This window comes from Pseudopipra pipra, chromosome 14 (assembly GCF_036250125.1).
Source record: "Pseudopipra pipra isolate bDixPip1 chromosome 14, bDixPip1.hap1, whole genome shotgun sequence".
Classification (NCBI taxonomy): Eukaryota; Metazoa; Chordata; class Aves; order Passeriformes; family Pipridae; genus Pseudopipra; species Pseudopipra pipra.
The window spans coordinates 1,789,047-1,806,095 of record NC_087562.1 but is presented as its reverse complement, the minus strand read 5'-3'; the positions used below and the strand labels follow the sequence as shown (position 1 = coordinate 1,806,095).

General features: G+C 49.1%; 1 protein-coding gene across 1 annotated transcript in view; it reads right to left on the bottom strand.

Moving 5' to 3' along the window:
• Positions 1–433: 433 nt before the first annotated feature.
• The window catches only part of IL34 (interleukin 34), a 127,292-nt gene continuing 110,676 nt past the window's right edge, over positions 434–17,049 (bottom strand). The window contains exon 8 of the transcript XR_010434242.1: positions 434–445. The gene's annotated coding sequence lies outside the window, so the exon portion shown is untranslated. The remainder of the gene's footprint in view (positions 446–17,049) is intronic.

The following is a 17,049-nucleotide window of genomic DNA, read 5'->3' as shown; positions in this document are numbered from 1 at the left end:
GGGTGGGGATGTAGGAGGTGATTAGCACTCACTTTCTTAGTCCTGAGAACTGAGTCCTGAACTTGGCTGGATCCTCTTCTTCTGATCATTTGAAGATATCTTCTTTCTGAGGCAACCCCTAAAGTCACCTTCAGAAGTGTTATTCCCATCCAGCCATCCGTGGGCAGGAGTATGTAGGCAAGGGCAGGAGCAGGAAGGGAACGGGATGGAAGGCAGTGCTGAAGTGTTGCCAGGCATTCCCTGTTTCTCTGTTCTGGCAAAATTTCTGGCAGAAGAATAGGAAAGAATATTCTGTGCCTTTCCTGCCCCAGGCAGTGATTCCCCCCTGAGCCCCAGCAGAGCCCTGCAGCAGTCCTGGCATCCCCACTGGGGCGGATGCAGGAGCATGGAGAGCAATCCAGCTCTGGGGCTGGAGGGACCTTGTCTTTCCTCCTCTCTGTCCGACCTCTCAGGCCCAGCACAAAAACACTGCTGGCCCAAGGCTTCTCCATTAGCCAGTAGTGGTGTTCTCACTGGTGGTAATGGGCCCGGGTCAGGCCCCTAATTGCAGCAATAGCTCCTTAATGAGCAGGAACTGCAGCAATTCCATCGGCTGTCACCACTGACAGGAACAAAGTTCAGCTTGCTCACAGCTCCAGTTGTTCTCATTATTTTTGTGTGTGTTGCATTCTCTAATCACCATCAAACTCCCCAGAACATGTTTTTAAGGTGACAAATTGACCACCAGCAAAGAACTAAGACCGAGAACTTTTGTTTTCTCAGTGGGGCTGTACAAGGGCACAAAGCCCAGCAGCCTTTGGGCAGAAGCTGTTTGAGCTGAGCTATCCCTAAGCATCAGAACACTGAGTTTTGTGTCTGCCAGCCAGGAGCTGTTTACCTGGCAACAAATCCTAATTGCTTCTGCTACATCCAAAGTGCACCAACACATTTTCATAAATATTTCCAACACATGGCACAGAGTTTGTCTGGTGGGCCAAGAAAACAGTTACCAGCCTGGATGACAACCCAGAGTCCCAGACTGCATCACTGGTGAATACACAGAAATGCACTGTTCAGCTCCCTTGATGTGCTCCTATTAATGGCATTTCATTTATCTGGGGTTGAATCCTTCAGGCTGTAAATGGGATCCTCCTTTCAGGTCTTGTTTCCACATCACTGTATTGTTCTAATCTGAATTTGAGCTCATTTAGAGTTTTGATTGCTCCTTTTCTTAGAGCAGCTTTCCTTGAAATGCTGATAAAATGTGCCCTTTCTTAGGCTAGAACAGGATGTTTTCAAGGCAAAAAAACCCCAAACAACCACACTGCAAATTAAACAATAATTACTCTTTGGTCTCCAAGACTTTTACTCTCCTTGTCTGATTCCTAGGCTGTAATCTCGCAGGACAGGTATTGTCCTAACATTTGCATCTCTTAAGGTAAGGTTTAGAGGTGGCAGGAAAAGAAAGATTCCTGAGGCAGTGAGTGTCAAGTTGTGCATGCAAATAGCTCTTAACCCTCTCTGTGCTCTTCACAAACCATGCTCTCATGGGATTGCTGGCAGTCAAACCCTTGAGCCTCCCTGCAGAGAACTGGATGCAGAGCATAGGGGAAATGAAGTCATTTTGTCCCACAGAAACTTCTGAGGGCTGGATCTCCTCAGAAGTGAGCCAGGAGCAGTTTCTCATCCTGTGTGTTCTGCTCTCTGCTGACTGTGGTTGGTTTGCTCCTTCCTTGCACAAGTGAGCTGAAGTGGACTGCAAAAGGAATGTCATCCCCAGATCTCCCTCAAGAGTCCTGATCTCTCTCTGTGTTGCAGCCCCTTCTCTGTCATTCCAGCTGTTGGGACTCTCGACACTGGTGACACCGTACAAGTGACGGTGGAATTTCTCCCTCTGCAGACCAGGGATCGTTCCACACCCCTGGTAGTGCACTGTGGCACAGGTGAGTGCTGGGCACTGCAAGGTGCACTCTCTGCATCCTCCAAAGCAGAGCCCTTTCTAAGCAGAATAACGTTGAACTCGCTTTGCAAACTATTTCTGGAACCGTTTCTTTCAAAGCCTCCCTGTGTTTCAGTGCTTAGGAGGGAGCAGAGGAGGGGCCAAGGCTGAGTCTGTCCCTGTTCTGTATATGCTGTGCACATCCCTGGGGGGGACCCTGCTGTCAGCAGTGTTCTCCATCCAGCACCCCCCTCTTCCATCATTCCCCACTGTTCCAGCCACCCCAATTCCCTCTCCAGCAGCACCGCCCCTGTCCCAGCTTTACCACGAAGAAAAGGAAAACCTAGTTGGTGTTTAGGGTGTTGACAAAGTGGATCCCCTCAAACAGGGATGAGATTTTTGGAATCCTGTTTTGCTGGGAGTTGCTGAGTGGAGGAAGGAGGAACCTTGGTTCTCCATTACAGTGTGGATATGTAGGGGTCAAGTTTTCCTAGACAGTGCTATATGTGACGTGTAGCATCTCTATCAGACTCTCTCCAGTGCCCTCTGTCTCTTGCACACCTCTGTCCCATACACTGTTTCTCCACTGTCTTGCCACAGACCCTTTATCTGTGTTGCCCTCTGTGCCTCTACATCCCACACTTCACAACGACAGGACTAAAGCAGCCAGGACTTGAAGGCTCTTGTGAGTTGGCAGGAATTGCTCACGTGGAGCACAGGCAAAGGGGCTCCCCAGCATCATTTCCTCCCCATTGCTGCCTGCCAGGTATAGGGCAAAATGTGATCAGCCTCATGTTCCACAGCACGAGGCTGCAGCACGGAAAAAAAAAGCCCTGGGAGCTGATGTGGAGCTCTTCAGTAACCTGTGGAACAGCAGCGAGTTTGATGGGATGTATTAGAGCCATTGGGGCTTGGTGAAGATGATGAGTAACTACAGAACTGGGTGTGCTTGACTGGCAGCAGGGGAAGCAGGCGGTGTGTCTTGGCCATGCTGGTAAGCTGTAGTAGAGGCTACATAGCACTGCAAGTGGGCCAGAGGGAGTTGCCAGCTGTGTTAGTGGCTGCTCAGCTGCTCAGAGCAGCACAGGGCTGCTCAGCTGCACATAAAGGTGTCGTGATGCTGAATCTCTTTCTCTGGGTAAAACTGATGCTGGGTTTGGCCAAATCAGCTTCCTGCAGTGTGTGAGACCACACAAGGGCTTGGCGGTGTGTTAGTGCTCACTGTGCACGTGCAGGGAACTCCTCAAACCCCAGCCCTGGTGGATTGTTGCTGGCTGAGGCTGAACAAGGAACTGTGGCATGGGTGTGCCAGCACCTGTCAACATCTCAGCTGCCCACAAGGGTAAAGCATCAGAGAGAACCACTGCCTTGCTCTGATACTCATCTGTGCCTTTGCCTAGACTTTGCAGAAAACAACCACCTTTGCATACCTCTGTTCTCTCTCCTTAAGAACCCCCTTTCTACCAAGGGTTGTCAACTGTCTGGCAAGGCTGGCACTTCAATCACTGGCTTGCAGGAACTTGTTTGAAAAATGAAATGAAAATCCTATTGATTTAGTCTTTAGATCAAGCCTTTTCCTTTCTTTCTTTTTTTTTCCCTTTGGTTTTTTTTTTTCCTTTGCAAATCCCCCGATGGATGTGGATAGGCAGCAGGGTTTAACTGAGGTTTAGCTCTTGTCGTGTTGCATTTTTACATTCCTGAGATCACTCAAACAAGTTCCTGAGTGCTTTCCATTTATATTGACTTCAGCCAGAATGGAGGACGCTCAATACTTGCCTGGGCAACTCACTGCTGTGTTAGGTATTTATCTGAGTCATCCCTGTGCTGTGCAGGATACCAGAGTGGGAATCCCAAAACCATTTTCAGGTTGAAATCAGCCTGGTGTGAGTGCTTGCAGGGGCTTTGCTGCTGCTGTGAGCAGTGATAAGTTACTATTGGGCTAAATTCATGCCAGCACACCCTGAGCTCCTGTTGGCCACTGCTGTGTGCCACTGCTATTCGAGCCTGGAGTTGTCCATCTTCATGCAACTCTCCATTCCTTCAACCCCAGACAGATTGGTAGGAGCTTCTTACAGGTGCTCAGAGGAGGGGGAACTTTCTGCTTCCCAAGCAGCAGCCTCTTCTGACTCCAGGGCTTCACTGTGGTGCACCAAGTGATGTAATTTTTCCTGTCTGTGTTTGGTGCTGGCAGATGGCTAGAAACTTATTTTACTGTGTGAGTTTTAAAAGAAGATCTTGTTTACTGTGTTACCTTAAGGTGTAAGCCAGACTGATGCTGCAGTTATTAACAAGAGGCTGCTCTGGCTTTGCCTTGGACTATCAGGCATTTTAAAAACTTTGCAAAGGGATTTTTCTTTCTGCTGGTTGCAGGTGGCTGGGGCTCCTTCTGCTTCTCCTTTCCTTGTGAGAATTCCCAGCAGTGTGGCTGGTTCCTGTTGAACTTTCATGTCCTTCTACTCTCGCTTCAAAGTGAGTTGAGGGAGGCAGATATTGTAGGCAAAAAAAAGGTATAAGTAGGAGTTTGTGCAATTATATGTTGATTTTTGTGTCTTAATAGTAGCAGCGCTGCCACAGAGGCAGGATTGGTACCTAATGCTTTATCCAGCTGATTGGTTATAGGCTTTTATAGTTCCAATTAATTAGATTGATGGGTGAGTCTAATTGGTCTCCAAAGTGCTCATTTCTGTCAAAACAGCTAATAGGTAACAACTGCTTCCTGCCTCTGTCCCCTTTGTCTAGAACTGCTTGTAATAATGATTTTATACTGTTTTAGATAAGGTCATTCTGCTACTTGCAAACAGATTATGGCCTTTGCCCCCTCACCAGGGCCCTGTGTTTCAAGACAGATGGTCTGTCATTTTGAGGGTAGATGAAGGGGAATAAAGTTTGTGCTTTGTTTGCTCAGGTTTTTGGGGTTTTTTGCACAGCTTTGTAGCTCCACAACTCCATAATACCCCTCCTGGCAAACCTCCTGCTAAAGCAACCTGCGGAGTTGACTCCACAGACTGGGTGGTGTGGACTAGGAGGGTTGTTTGGAAGTTAAAACTCTTCTTTGGGCTGTTTTGGTCATCCCCAGGTACTCGCAGAGACAGGCTTCCTGTGAGCCCACACAGCCCGTTTTTAGCACATGAAGGATTTCTGGAAGAATGTGGTTTCCATCTCTTTGCAGGTCATCCTTGACCACAGCTTGTCTACTCCACCATCCCTGGAGATCACCAATGTGTTCTTAAGTGTCATTACCTCTGGATGTGTTTCAGGGCAGAACCGCCCATTCATTAGCTTCTTTTCCTCCTGGATCAATGAGCATCTCCTGAGAGGCAGCAGAGCAGCTTGAAGGGTGATTGATTTATTAAGTAGTGTATTGAGTCTGTCTTTGCCAGACCATTAGAATGAAAGTTCCTGCAGCGTTTTCCCCACGGGCCAGAAGCAATGTTTCAGCCAGGCAGGTACCCCAGTGTATCATTACTGTAGCAGCAATAAAGATTAAAAATGGCCCGTGGCACCCTGGCCATGGGGCAGAGCTGCCTTCCATCATCTGACAGTCTCCATGTCCTTTCCAGCACATTCTGCAAGGCCCTGTGCTGGCTCCCAGATATTCCTGTGCCAGAGTCTTTCATCCTGTAGCAAGGCAAACAGATCTTCCTCAGCACAGTGCAGAGGAGATTAATGTATTTGGATGCACAACACGGAGTATGATTGAAAACTAATTGACTTTTAGCGTGCCAGAGAGCTGTCTGAAGAGCCACAACCAGTCCTGTAGCACACTGCTGGCTGTCCATGGCTTTCCATCTCCCATTTCTTCCCCATCTGTTGTCTTGTGGTTCCTTGCAGTGCCTCCAGGGTAGAGACTTTCCTCTTGCAATGTGCTGCCTGGGCTCAGCGGGTGCTTTGCTGGGGACTTAGGACCATTAACAGCAATAACTGCAGCAATGGTGATGAAGAGGATGCTCTGAGATTTGTTGTAGCCTGGGAATGATTCAGCTGTGCTCATAAAAGAGATGAGAGCAAGGCTGAGCAAATGTGATTGGACTTGCTTTCCATAATAGCCAAAAATTCCAAACTTGACGGTCGTGCTCTCCTAAAAGATTTAAAATCCAAATTCAGCAAAGAGGGACTGACAGGGATAGAGGAAGACTATGTCTCAGTGAAGACAAAATGCAGCAGGGGCTGTTTAATTTCCATTCGGTCTACCAGTTTCCCAATATTTAGAGCAGTAATTGATGAAGGAAAGTACTAGCTGTTGGACCCTAGGAAAGCATTCTTCATAAACCCTGACATTTGTTTTGAAATCTAGTTCAAGGGTTTGCTCATCCATTCATTGAGATATATGTTCAGGCTAAACAACATTTGTCTTCCTATTTAAGAACAATTTGTGCTGCTCTGAGCAGTATTCCCTCTAGCACCAGGCTGATCATGTAGTATTAGAAGAATTCAGAGAGATGTTATAGCTCTTCTGTAAATTCTCTCTCGTTCTTTTTACAGGCCCCACAGAGGATGACCCAGTGCTTGATTTCTTACTTTTGGGCAGTGAAAAGTGATCCTGATGTGATAAGATACCTGTGTCCACAGTCATGCAGCTGGATGCTGGGATAAAACACAGTGATGTTTCTGCTGTGTCAGAGCATTATTTAGGAGGGCACAACCCAAACACATCTGCTCTAGTGCTTTATTGAAAGTCTGGCTTTGAATTTTAAGTCCAGGCATTGCTTTGCTCTGGTTGTAGAGAGAGCTGTGTCCTGCCATCTGTAGGAAATACATCCACAGGATGGAAGGATGAGAGAATTGACAGCCTGTAATAAGGTTGTGTTGTGTAAATAATGATAGGGCAGATCCATCTAGATTCAGTAAATGTGCTTTCATGGCAGCAGAGCATCCCAAACTGCACACCGTGGACACGACGCTGTCAAGTGAAATGCCTCGTGCTGCAGCGCCGGTACAGTACGGAGATTTATTTTTTAAACATATGTATTAAACAACCAAGAGCCTTAAATGAAATGTCACATCTCATTTGGCACCCAAGACATGAAGTCTTGCAGCTGCCCTCAGCCAACCCCGGCAGCTCCACTCTCTGTGTGGGTTCCTCTGCCCGGCAGAAGGATCTGAGCGGCTTCCCCCCGGCTCGCTGGCACCCCAGCCTGCCCTTCTGCACCGGCAGTTTGGGGGGGTACATGTTCAGCACGTACCAGCTACTTCCCTGTGTGGTATGAGGTGCTCTGGCAAAGCCTCCATCCTCCAGCAGAGCCCTCAGCACCCGCAGCAGCAGTGCCGGGGTGGCCGCGGCTCCGGCTCCTCTCTGGGAGCGCCGCAGCCGGGGATGTTTAGCAAAGCGTGAGAGACAGGCAGAGCATCTGCTGCCTCCCTCCCGGGCTCTGGAGTCGGCGTTTTCCCCTGCTGGAGGCTTTATTCTCATCTTTCTTTAATAGCTTCTGATGGTTTTATCTTCCAAGCGTTGGTCCAGTTGCTCCCTGGATTTATAGCTGCGAGCCTCTGCAGCCCGCCCTGGCAGTGTGTTCCAAAGGACAGGATATTCCCTGCAAAAGTACTACCACTTCTGTGTTATTTCTGACTAATAACATTTTCAGGCCCTCAGGTTCCTGTTTGATGACAAATCATGACAAATTTTTTCCATATTCCCATTTCCCGTGCCATTCATGCTTTCACAAACCATCTATCTCCCATTCAGTTTCCAGGTTGAGGAATCCCATTCAGTTTTTGAATAGAAGCTGCTCCATACTTTTAATCTTTCTTTCCGCCCTTCTTGAATTTCAAGTGCTTCAGCTTGGTTTGTGAGATCAGAACAATCCCAAAGATTTGAAGACTGATGTGGCCGTGGGAGTTGATGATAATTTTCATGGTGTTCATTCTGTAGTGGTTTGTCATATTGAATGTTGTTGTGTTTCCTTGCCTGTGTCCCTTTCTGCCGTGGGCCATCACTTCACTTATTCTTCTGGACCTCTCTTTTCTGCCCACATGCCCCCAGGCATCCTTGCTTGTCAGCTACAAGGGTTCAGGAGAGACAGGAGCTCCTGGAATGCCTGGAGGAGACCCTGGGCAAGCCATGACTGAGTGGGGCTCCTCAGAGTCACCTGAATGACTCTGATGCAGAATTCCCTGTGACCTGAGTGGGTCACCCCACCACGTCTGACTAATCTCACTCTAAATACTGTCACCTTGGGGACAGATCTCCACAAACACACCAGAAATAAGGTGCTTGAGGTGGTGTCCAGGACATCCCCACGCTGTACACACACAGCAGTTGGGATGTGATAAATGTCCTGATCCCTGGAACTGCTCATACAGCCAAAAGCTGTGACCTTTTCTTCTGTCACCTGTGGTTTGCTCTGTTCCTTGTGCTTCCAACAGTGAGTGAGATGGGTAAAGATTCCCCTTTGCTTTGTTCCAGGTGAAGATACCCACACAAGCCTTCATGGGTCAGCTGTGAATGTCCATATCAGACTGGACAGGAATTCTGTGACAGTTGAGAAGACTTTCATCACACTGTCAAACCACAGCACCGTGACCATCCTCGACCACAGTAATGTCACAGCCCGCTTCCAGTGGAAGGCTTTTGCTACTCAGGAAGAGGAGGATCAGCTGAAGCAGAGGTGGGTTTGAGAGGTGCATTTCAGGGAGGTACACTGCCCAAGGGTATAACCAACACATGGCCTCAGAGAGGTGGTGGTGCTTTTGCATGGTTTAGGACAATTAAACCATCCCTGGCATCAGGATGTCTCTGGGCTTCAGGGTAATGGAACTCAGCACTTTCCATTCCAGCTCCATCCATACTCCAGCTGAGGATGATGTTTTAGGGAGGAAGGGTCGATTGCAATGACTGGATTACCTCAGAGAGCAAATTCGTGCTTGTGGAGCCACAGACCACTGAGGTCCAGAGATCCCTGGGCTACAGAGGGTCCAGGAGGCTGAGGAGGGTGTCAGCACCTAAAACCTGGGACTGCACTGAGCAGTAGGACTTAACAGAGCTCAGGTAGCACAGCTGTTCTTGTAGTCACTGCAGTTTCCTCTGCTCCAGCTCTGATGAGATGGCAGGTTCCTTTCCAATGCTCTGCAGGGTAGGGGGTTTTGTTGGCCCAGAGAGTTGAGGCCATCCTGCTGCAGGGCTTTGAATTGCCCTGCACTGCCCCAGTCTCCAGCACAATGAGGTATTCCCACCCTTCCTTACAGGCTGGGGAGTTTGGAGGTGGAGGGTTCTGCAGGGAAGGTAGGGCAGCACAGGCCTTGGAAGTGCATTTGGGCTTCAGCAACCTGTGTCTTCAGGGTGGTGAGAGGTGGGGCTGGTTCTTCAAAGGGTACCTTTGGGGCAGCTTTGAAATTCCCATTTCAGGCAGTAAAGAAGCACTTACAGCCCAGGGGGATGGATTGAAAATGACACTGGAAAGCTTGGGTGATTCAGGGAGTCCTTGTGTGACTTTTCAGATTTGGATGGATGTGGGTATACAGGAGTTAGTCTGAACCCAGAGCTGATCAGGAAACTGCCTCAAACTGCAGCACTTTTTAAGGGCTTCTGAGCAAATAAAGTTCAACGTAATTAGGTCAGAAATGCCTTGCAGGCCAAAACTAGTTTTCCACTGTTCTCTATTTAATTACACAGTGTCTGACTTCCATGCAAGCTCAGTGTGTTAAAAGAAAATCTCATGACCTTCTCTGGGTACTTCTCTGGACCATTCCTTTCCCATTTCTTCCCACCTGCCTGTCTCAGCCTGGACCCTGAGTGATCCTCTTTCCCCTCATACACAACCAGGTTTCCCCACAGCTAACTCCTTCTCCAATTACATTTGCTTTCATATCAGTTTGTGTCCTTGACTTTGACCAGGAGGTTTTGTTCTTCCTTACTTGCAATCTTAGGGGTGGTTGTAGCTCCAAGGCTGCTGTCCTGCTGTCAGAGAAGCTTTTGAGATCTCAGAGCTAAGAGGACTTTTTCATGAGAGGGGGCAGTGCAGGACCCTGCTCTGGGATGGGTTTCGAGGCCTATCCAGGAGTTGGCTCTGTCTCCCTCCCGCAGGACTTTCTGGGATGCCATGGTGGAATTACTGTCTGTTGATGGAGGTTAAGTGGAGGGTTGCCCATCCCAGTGGCTGGAAGCCTCCCCATGCCCAGCACTGCAGGTCAGCCATGGAGAAACATTTCCAATTGTGCTCCACAGGGAACCAGCCAAAGAGAGTATTTTTGGTGCTGGTGACAGCGTCTGCCCGAGGCTCTGTCTGTGTGCAGCTGGTAATGTCCACGACTGTATCTCCTTTCTAATTGTGTCTGAAGTTGGCTGGGTGATGATCTCTGACCTGCTTGTTCTGCACTGCCTCGATTTGCTCCATATGGAGGTTCCACTTGTCCCCCTGGTTGTCACCTGCTGGTTCTTCTTGGCAGGGGACTGGAGCGTGAAGGGGGGACAGTGACCTGCCAGCTAGAAAGCAACTACTCTGTAGCAGTGCTCCCTTCTCATCTTTTGGGCTTCTCTCTTGTGATCTTTAAACACCAGAATGATTTCTGCTGCAGCTACCAAGTAAGGGAAAGCTCTGGGATGCTCTGGTGGAAGGCAGTGTAGGGAACAGAGCAGCTGGAGTTTGCTTATCCCTGCAGGTCCAAAAGGGAAGAAGCAAGGAGTGATGCTGGTAACCTGCAGCTGAAACTCAGCTTCTTCTTCCCTTCCCAGGGAAGCCCTGCAGTGGGTGCTCCTTGATCTTTATCTACCTCCCCTGAGGAGCTCTGTGGTAGGAAAAGCCAGCTGAGGTGGCTGGTGGACACCCCCTCAGTGGCTTTGAGCCACAAGGTTCTCTGAAGGGTTGCTGGCTTTCAAAACCTCTCCTGAGCTTGTAAGGGTGGAGTAAAACCACCTACTGTGCCAACAAACAACAAGGGATCCTCTGATCCATCTGGAACTCCACGGCTCAGGGTCAGCCCCTGGCTGAGGAGCTGCTGCTGCTCCTCCCCAAGTGCTTTGCTGCTGCACTTACACTTATCTCTGCAAATATGTGGCCTGTTAAATGATCTGCTGGGTTTGTCTCTCCCCGTGGCTGCAGGTTCTGCCACAGGCTGTGCCAGGAGGAAAATGCCCAGGCAGATAATTTTCTGGAGTGGAGCAGAGCGGACACCACTCGTGGAGAACGCCTTTCCCTGCTCTCCCACATCTACCAGAACGAGAGGGCAAAGGTGCAAGGAGATCCCATGCTGTTCTTTGATGACATTTTCACTATTAAACCGGTGGTAAGTGATATCTGAGATAGCTGATAGCTGAGAACCTCCCTTCCTCTTCCTTCTCCTCCTCCTCCCCTCCATGAGGTCACTTGGCAGATCCCCACCTCAGCTGGCTTGATGTGCTGAGAGGGAAGACATTGGCTTTCTTGTGAGGCTGGAGAGCTTGTTGCACAAAGCATTTCTGCCCTGCAGAGAGTTTCCCCAGGCTCCTGTTTCATTACAGCAGGGCTATGTCTCCACAACTGAGCTCCTGAAGTGCACTGAGGTGAGCTCCAGAAGTCTGGCTGCCCACACTACAGAGTCCTGGTACTCCATGTAGTGATGGACAGACATAAAGCATGGTCTGACTGCAAGTTTTGAGTGGAAACCTTTCTTAAATGGCTGTTTCAATGTTACACAGTTTGCTCTAGGACTGAATATAAGTGGGCTGTTACAGGGGTCTCTCCCCTTCTGTTTTGTCCAGCATTATCAGTCTTTTGATTTCCTTTATTTATGGGACAGTTGGTTTCACATTTGGAATTTTGCTCCTGTCTGTCTCCCCCCTGCTCTTTACACTAAATGGTGTCTTTACACTAAATGATAATATTTTCTCTTCTTTATCAAATATAGAATCTAAAAATCCACTGACTTCTACAACCTTCTCTGTGGTGACAGCCCTGTAACTTTTAGCTTGGTCAGACCCCTCCTTGCACTGCCATGCACATCTGCTGGAGAGGCCCCCAAAAAGCTGGGACCCCTCTGCCTCTGACCTTCTGGCCAACAGTGACTGCTCTCTTCCTCCCACCCATCACCCAGGATGGAATGGCTGGGAGCACCCTACAGAAATAATCCAAGCCTTATGACAAGTGACTGGAGGAAATGGTACCTTCCAGAAGTTAGGAAGATGGTGGAGGGATAGTAGTCTTGGAAAAGCTTTCTGGGCAGGGTGGCTTTGCAGGGCTTGTGCAGAAGCTTTGCTGTTTAAGTGGGGCAATAGCTGCCAGTATTTTCAGGTGTCACTGTCTTTAGAAGCTCCAGCAGGTCACTGTAGTCTCTATAGGGTTAACTCACTGGTGAAAATCCTAACGAAAAGAGGAGGCAGGGATTTTTGGAATCACCATGTGACCATGAACATTTTGAGCATCCATCCAAGCCTGTGGGAAACAAACTGTTATGCAACTCTGACTTGCCGAGCACATCTCGAATTGTGTTTTATTTTTGCAAACACACATGATGGGTCAGCAGAAGCAGCTGTGCTAGAAGCCCAGGTGGCTACCAAAGGAGAAAGTCCTTGCATTTTGCTGCATCCCCCCCACCTCAGCTTAGCTGTAAGTCACCCTGCAGACACGTGGGAGCTGACTCCTTGGAAATGGAAACCAGAGGAAGGGGAGGACAAGGATTTGTTACCATTGCACTGCCCTTGACGAGTCATCAGTGCCCTGTCATTGCCTGGTCACGACTCCCCAGTGTCATGAGTTAACTCTGAGCTGATGGAGGTGGGTCTTCAGGATAGCAGAGTTATGGATCTGCTGCTGGTGTTGGTCCAGGGGTTGGGCCAGGAGGTGAAGGTGTTGTTTGTTTCCACCTCAGCTGGGGAAACTGGTGCCCATCCAAAGGAGAGGTTACTGCCGAGCACTTCGGTGTTTGGCAGAAGGCACCATGTCCAGTGGGAGCTCTGGTCCACCCCTCAGCTCGTGGTGGGTTCAGTTATTTATGGAAAGAGGCAGATGTCAGCTTTGGCACTGCCTTTCTCCTGAGTGCCCTGCACTAACAAGCTGCACTTTGAGTGTCATTTCGCTGCTTCTGTTGCCAGCTCTGTCTTTGTTTTTCTGTCTGCTCTGAGCAGTGATTTCCTTTCCATGGATTGCTTTCCCCCTCTGCCAAACTAAAGAGGCCATTTGGCCAAACACTGGTGGTAGCCAGCTTTTCAAGACCAGCTTTTTCTTATCCAACCTGGTGGAGATCCAGCAGATTCTCATCCTTTAGGGCCTGAGGGCAGGGAAACAGGATCCACATGTATTTGCGGTTGCACAGAGGTCCCTTCTGTAGCTGTGAGTCACGGTGAGCCAACCCCTCCTGTATCATGTTGCTGGATGCTGTAGCAAAGCCAGGCTACAACAGCTGGAGATTTTGTGCTGTCTCATCATATATCTACTGTCTGTATTTCATGCCACCTGCCTGTGGCAGCCTGGCAGGGGCTGACATTATGCCAGAAGTGGTGCAGTGTCATGTTCACAGCCTTTATTCCTGTCCTGCTTAGCACCTGTGGTAGTTTTCTGTGCTCTGACTCAGTGCCCATCCTATAGAGAAGGTGTTAGCCCAGGCAGACCACTGGCTCCTGAGGTGCCCCGAGGCTTGTCCACATGTAGGAATAGCCTGCAAGGGTGAGTAATGAGGCATATCCTTTGGACCAGCAGTTCTTTTTCCCCCGTGGGGTAGCAGGCTTCAAAAGCCTATTTTAATTTCCCAGGAGAAATATCTCACAACATCTTCCACTTTTATAGTCTGACACACCACAGTAATAAAGGGAGAAATGGCAAATGTTTCCCAGAATAGTTAGTTTTGCCTTTAAAGAGTTGGTTTAGCCATAGAATAGTAGACTAAAGTGTAACTGATGATTTCTTCCTGCCATCCACCTTTGAAGTCAAACCCCTGGCTGGCAGTGTCCCTGACAGTACAGGGAAGCTCTCTGTGGATGTACTGCCAAAGGTTTCCATCCAAACACACTGAATCCTGCAGAGGGATGACTTCATCTCAGGGGTTCAAGAGACTTGAGTCTTTTAACTGGTTTTCTTGGGAGCAAGGATATGAGTGCAGGGCTCCAGTATTCACCACTGCAGTCAGGATTGTTGCTGTGAGTCACATTAGGGGCTCAGGCATGCAGGGTATTGGTGTGTCTGGCTTCCAGAGCTTAGTGGGGGGAACAGGTAAGTTTGCCATCCTAGTCCTTTCACCCCCAGCTCAGTTGACAGCGACCAGAGCAGGACAGCTGGTGTGGGCACAGCTCATACAAAGACAGAGCTGTCACAGCCATCAAGCGTGGGCTGTTTCTGATCTCCCACTCCTGTCCGTGCCTTCTGGCCCTGCACCACCTTCCCAGCTCTCCTGCCCTGTCAAGTCTCTCCCTACCCCTGTCTCTGTGATGTATTGCTGTTACTGTGCTCCAAACCAGTGGGGTAGGATCTCTGTGTTGGTTATATTTCTGTCACAGATGTGCTGGCCTTGCCGTTCATCAAATCCCAAAGTCAGCTAAACTCGCTCAGCTAGAACAGAGCACTGTTGTTAGCAGATGCATATTCATCAGGCCAACGGTTCTTTTTAATTTTCTTCCTTTCCTGCTTAGCTTCATTTTTGCTTATGAATTGTATTACACTTGCTCCCATTTGCAGGAGATGTATTGCCTCTGTCAGCCTCTGAGTAACAGCCAAACTGCCCCAAAGTGTCCACGGGGCCAATAGATCTGATGGCAGCAATAAAATAGACCAGTGAGTACCATCAGCCTGCAATCCTGCAGGAGCGAGCAGCCAAACAACACTTTGTGAGGTGGTTGACCTGAAAAACTGGAAGTGCTGCTTTAGGCTTCAAGAAGTTTGTTTTCTGGCCTCAGTGGAAGGAAGGATGCTCTCTGGGTTTCCCAGGAGTGGTCTGGCTCTGAGACCTTGTTCCTGTTTGTTTGAACTCAGCTTCAGAGCAGCCAGTGTTGTGCTAAAATCTGAAACAATGTGAGGTAAAATCTGAGAAAGTAGAGTCAGATTTTATGCCAATATTCCCAAGTCTTGCAAGAAATAGGACAGTCCCAGAAAACCAGGACTCAGTTTATGGTGGGCACTGCCTGACAGCCAGCACAAACCCTGAGGTGCCTGTCCCTGGTAATCTGGCTGTGCACAGCCCTCATAAGCCTGATGACAGAACTACAGTGAAATGTAGCATCAGTTTGCACCCTCAGCGTCGCTGCTCCTGTCCTCTTGCATTCAAATACCTCCTCCCTGGTTTTCTGTCTGGCACGTGAGTCTCTAAAGAGCAAATGGAGACTTCCCTCGGGAGTGATGTGGGTGGCCATTCTGAAATTGCAGCTCATTCCACTCCCACTTGTTGCTGAACTCCCCTCCCTTTTACTCCCAGCCTCATGTTTTGGTTTTAAGGCTCAGGATGTGCTCTCCCCCCTCTGCTTTATGCCCCTGTAGAAGATGAAAACCTCGAGCATCATCACTGCTCTTGACATTTCGTTAATGCCTTTTCCCAGCACACCAGCAGGGATTGTTTGTGTAGCTGATGGTGCTGGTAAAGCCTGGCAAGGCACCATTTGCTGGGCAGGAACCAAAGGAGGGCAAGGGCTGGCTGCAGCTCTCGGGGCAGAGCCACAGAAGGACCAAACGGTGCCCCTGGGCAGCTCAGCCCTCACAGCAGCTTTAAGAAGTGCAGAACACCGGGGAGCTGAGGTGAGTGCTCAGTTCCAGCTGCTGGGCTCGAAGCAAAGGCCAGCAGCTGCCTGGTGCATCCCCCCCTCCCCGGGGAGGCTCTGCCCAGGGTGAGAGCGCTGAACTCAGGCTGGTAAACACACAGCGGGCAGCTGGGTGATGAGCACTGGTGGGTTATTAGGCTCTAATTAGCCAAGCCAGGGAAATCAATCACCCCAGTGTTTCTTCTCAGTGCTCTGCTTGGGCAAACTCCAGGTGTCAGAGCAGAGCTGGTGTTCTGAGCACCCCACATGCTTTTATTCCTGCAAATCCCAGGTTAATCTCTGGGTGCTGGTGAGTCCGTGCAGCACCCCGATGGGGCCTGGGGGGTCTGATGTCTCACATGCTGTCTGTGGGTTGCCAGCTGATGTTCCTGAAGTGTGTCGTCATACAGTGAGGCTTCACCTTCATCCAGTTGCTTGCTGGGTAGAAACACCTGATCTGGCAAGTGTGTTTGCTCTGGTGTGTTTGCATCGGGGTGAATTAATTCTCTCAGACTTTCCTTTTCTTCTTATTGGTTTGTGGACATTTGAAACAGTTTTTTTTTCTCCCTGTTGTCCCCTCTGTTCTGTTGACTCCAAGCAGGCTGTGCATTAGGAAATTGTTTGCAGCTGCAGCCCAATAACTTACCATGTCACAGCTCTTTAATTTTTTGGGGGAGCTGTCCTTTGAGTTTTAAATGCCAAGTCAATAGGCAATATTATAGTTATTTAACATTTATGCTGCAGGAGAGCTGGAGGCTGCAGTCAGTTCAAGACTCTTCTGGACAGACTAGTGAGGATGTGCAGCCACAGGCAAAATCAAAGCCTTATTCTGTTGATAGAAAAAAATAACTCTGGTCTTTTTCTCTCCTTCCGTAAGCTAAATTTGTCATTCCTTGTGGAGTGTTATTACACTTGTCAGAGGTGCATGTATTTATGCCAACAAATGCATCAAGAAACAGTTGTAATGCTGGGGTTTGAGGGGCTGTAAGTGGTGCCTTTGTTTAAACCAGTTACAAGACATTGAGATCCTCCAAAACTGCATTACAAGGCTTCCTGAGACTGAGCATCAGTGCCAGGACTCTTTGGGAGAGAAGCAGAGAGAGAAGACCCTGAGGAAGCAGCAGAGAGTTGCAGACACACTGGTAGCCTGGCCCAGGCTTCAATCCCTGGGCAAGAGCATGACAAGAAGAACTTGCTGGTTGAGATTGTTGTGGAGCTGTGAGCAAATTTGATCTCTTCTTGTGGGAGCCTGTGCTCAGGGAACCAGGAATGTATGCACCTTGCAGAGAGGGGTGGCTCTGGATCATTGATTCCAGAACAATCCAAGCAGTGTAGGGATAAGCTTTCATGCCATGACTTTGCCAGCATTTCCTCAAAGGCCAAAGAGCTACAGAGCAGAACAACTTTAATAAACAAGCATCAGACCACTAACCCCCAGGATGGGTCCTTTTTATGTGGATCCATCATCAGGCAGTAGGAGCTGAGTTAGAAAGGTGCTCCC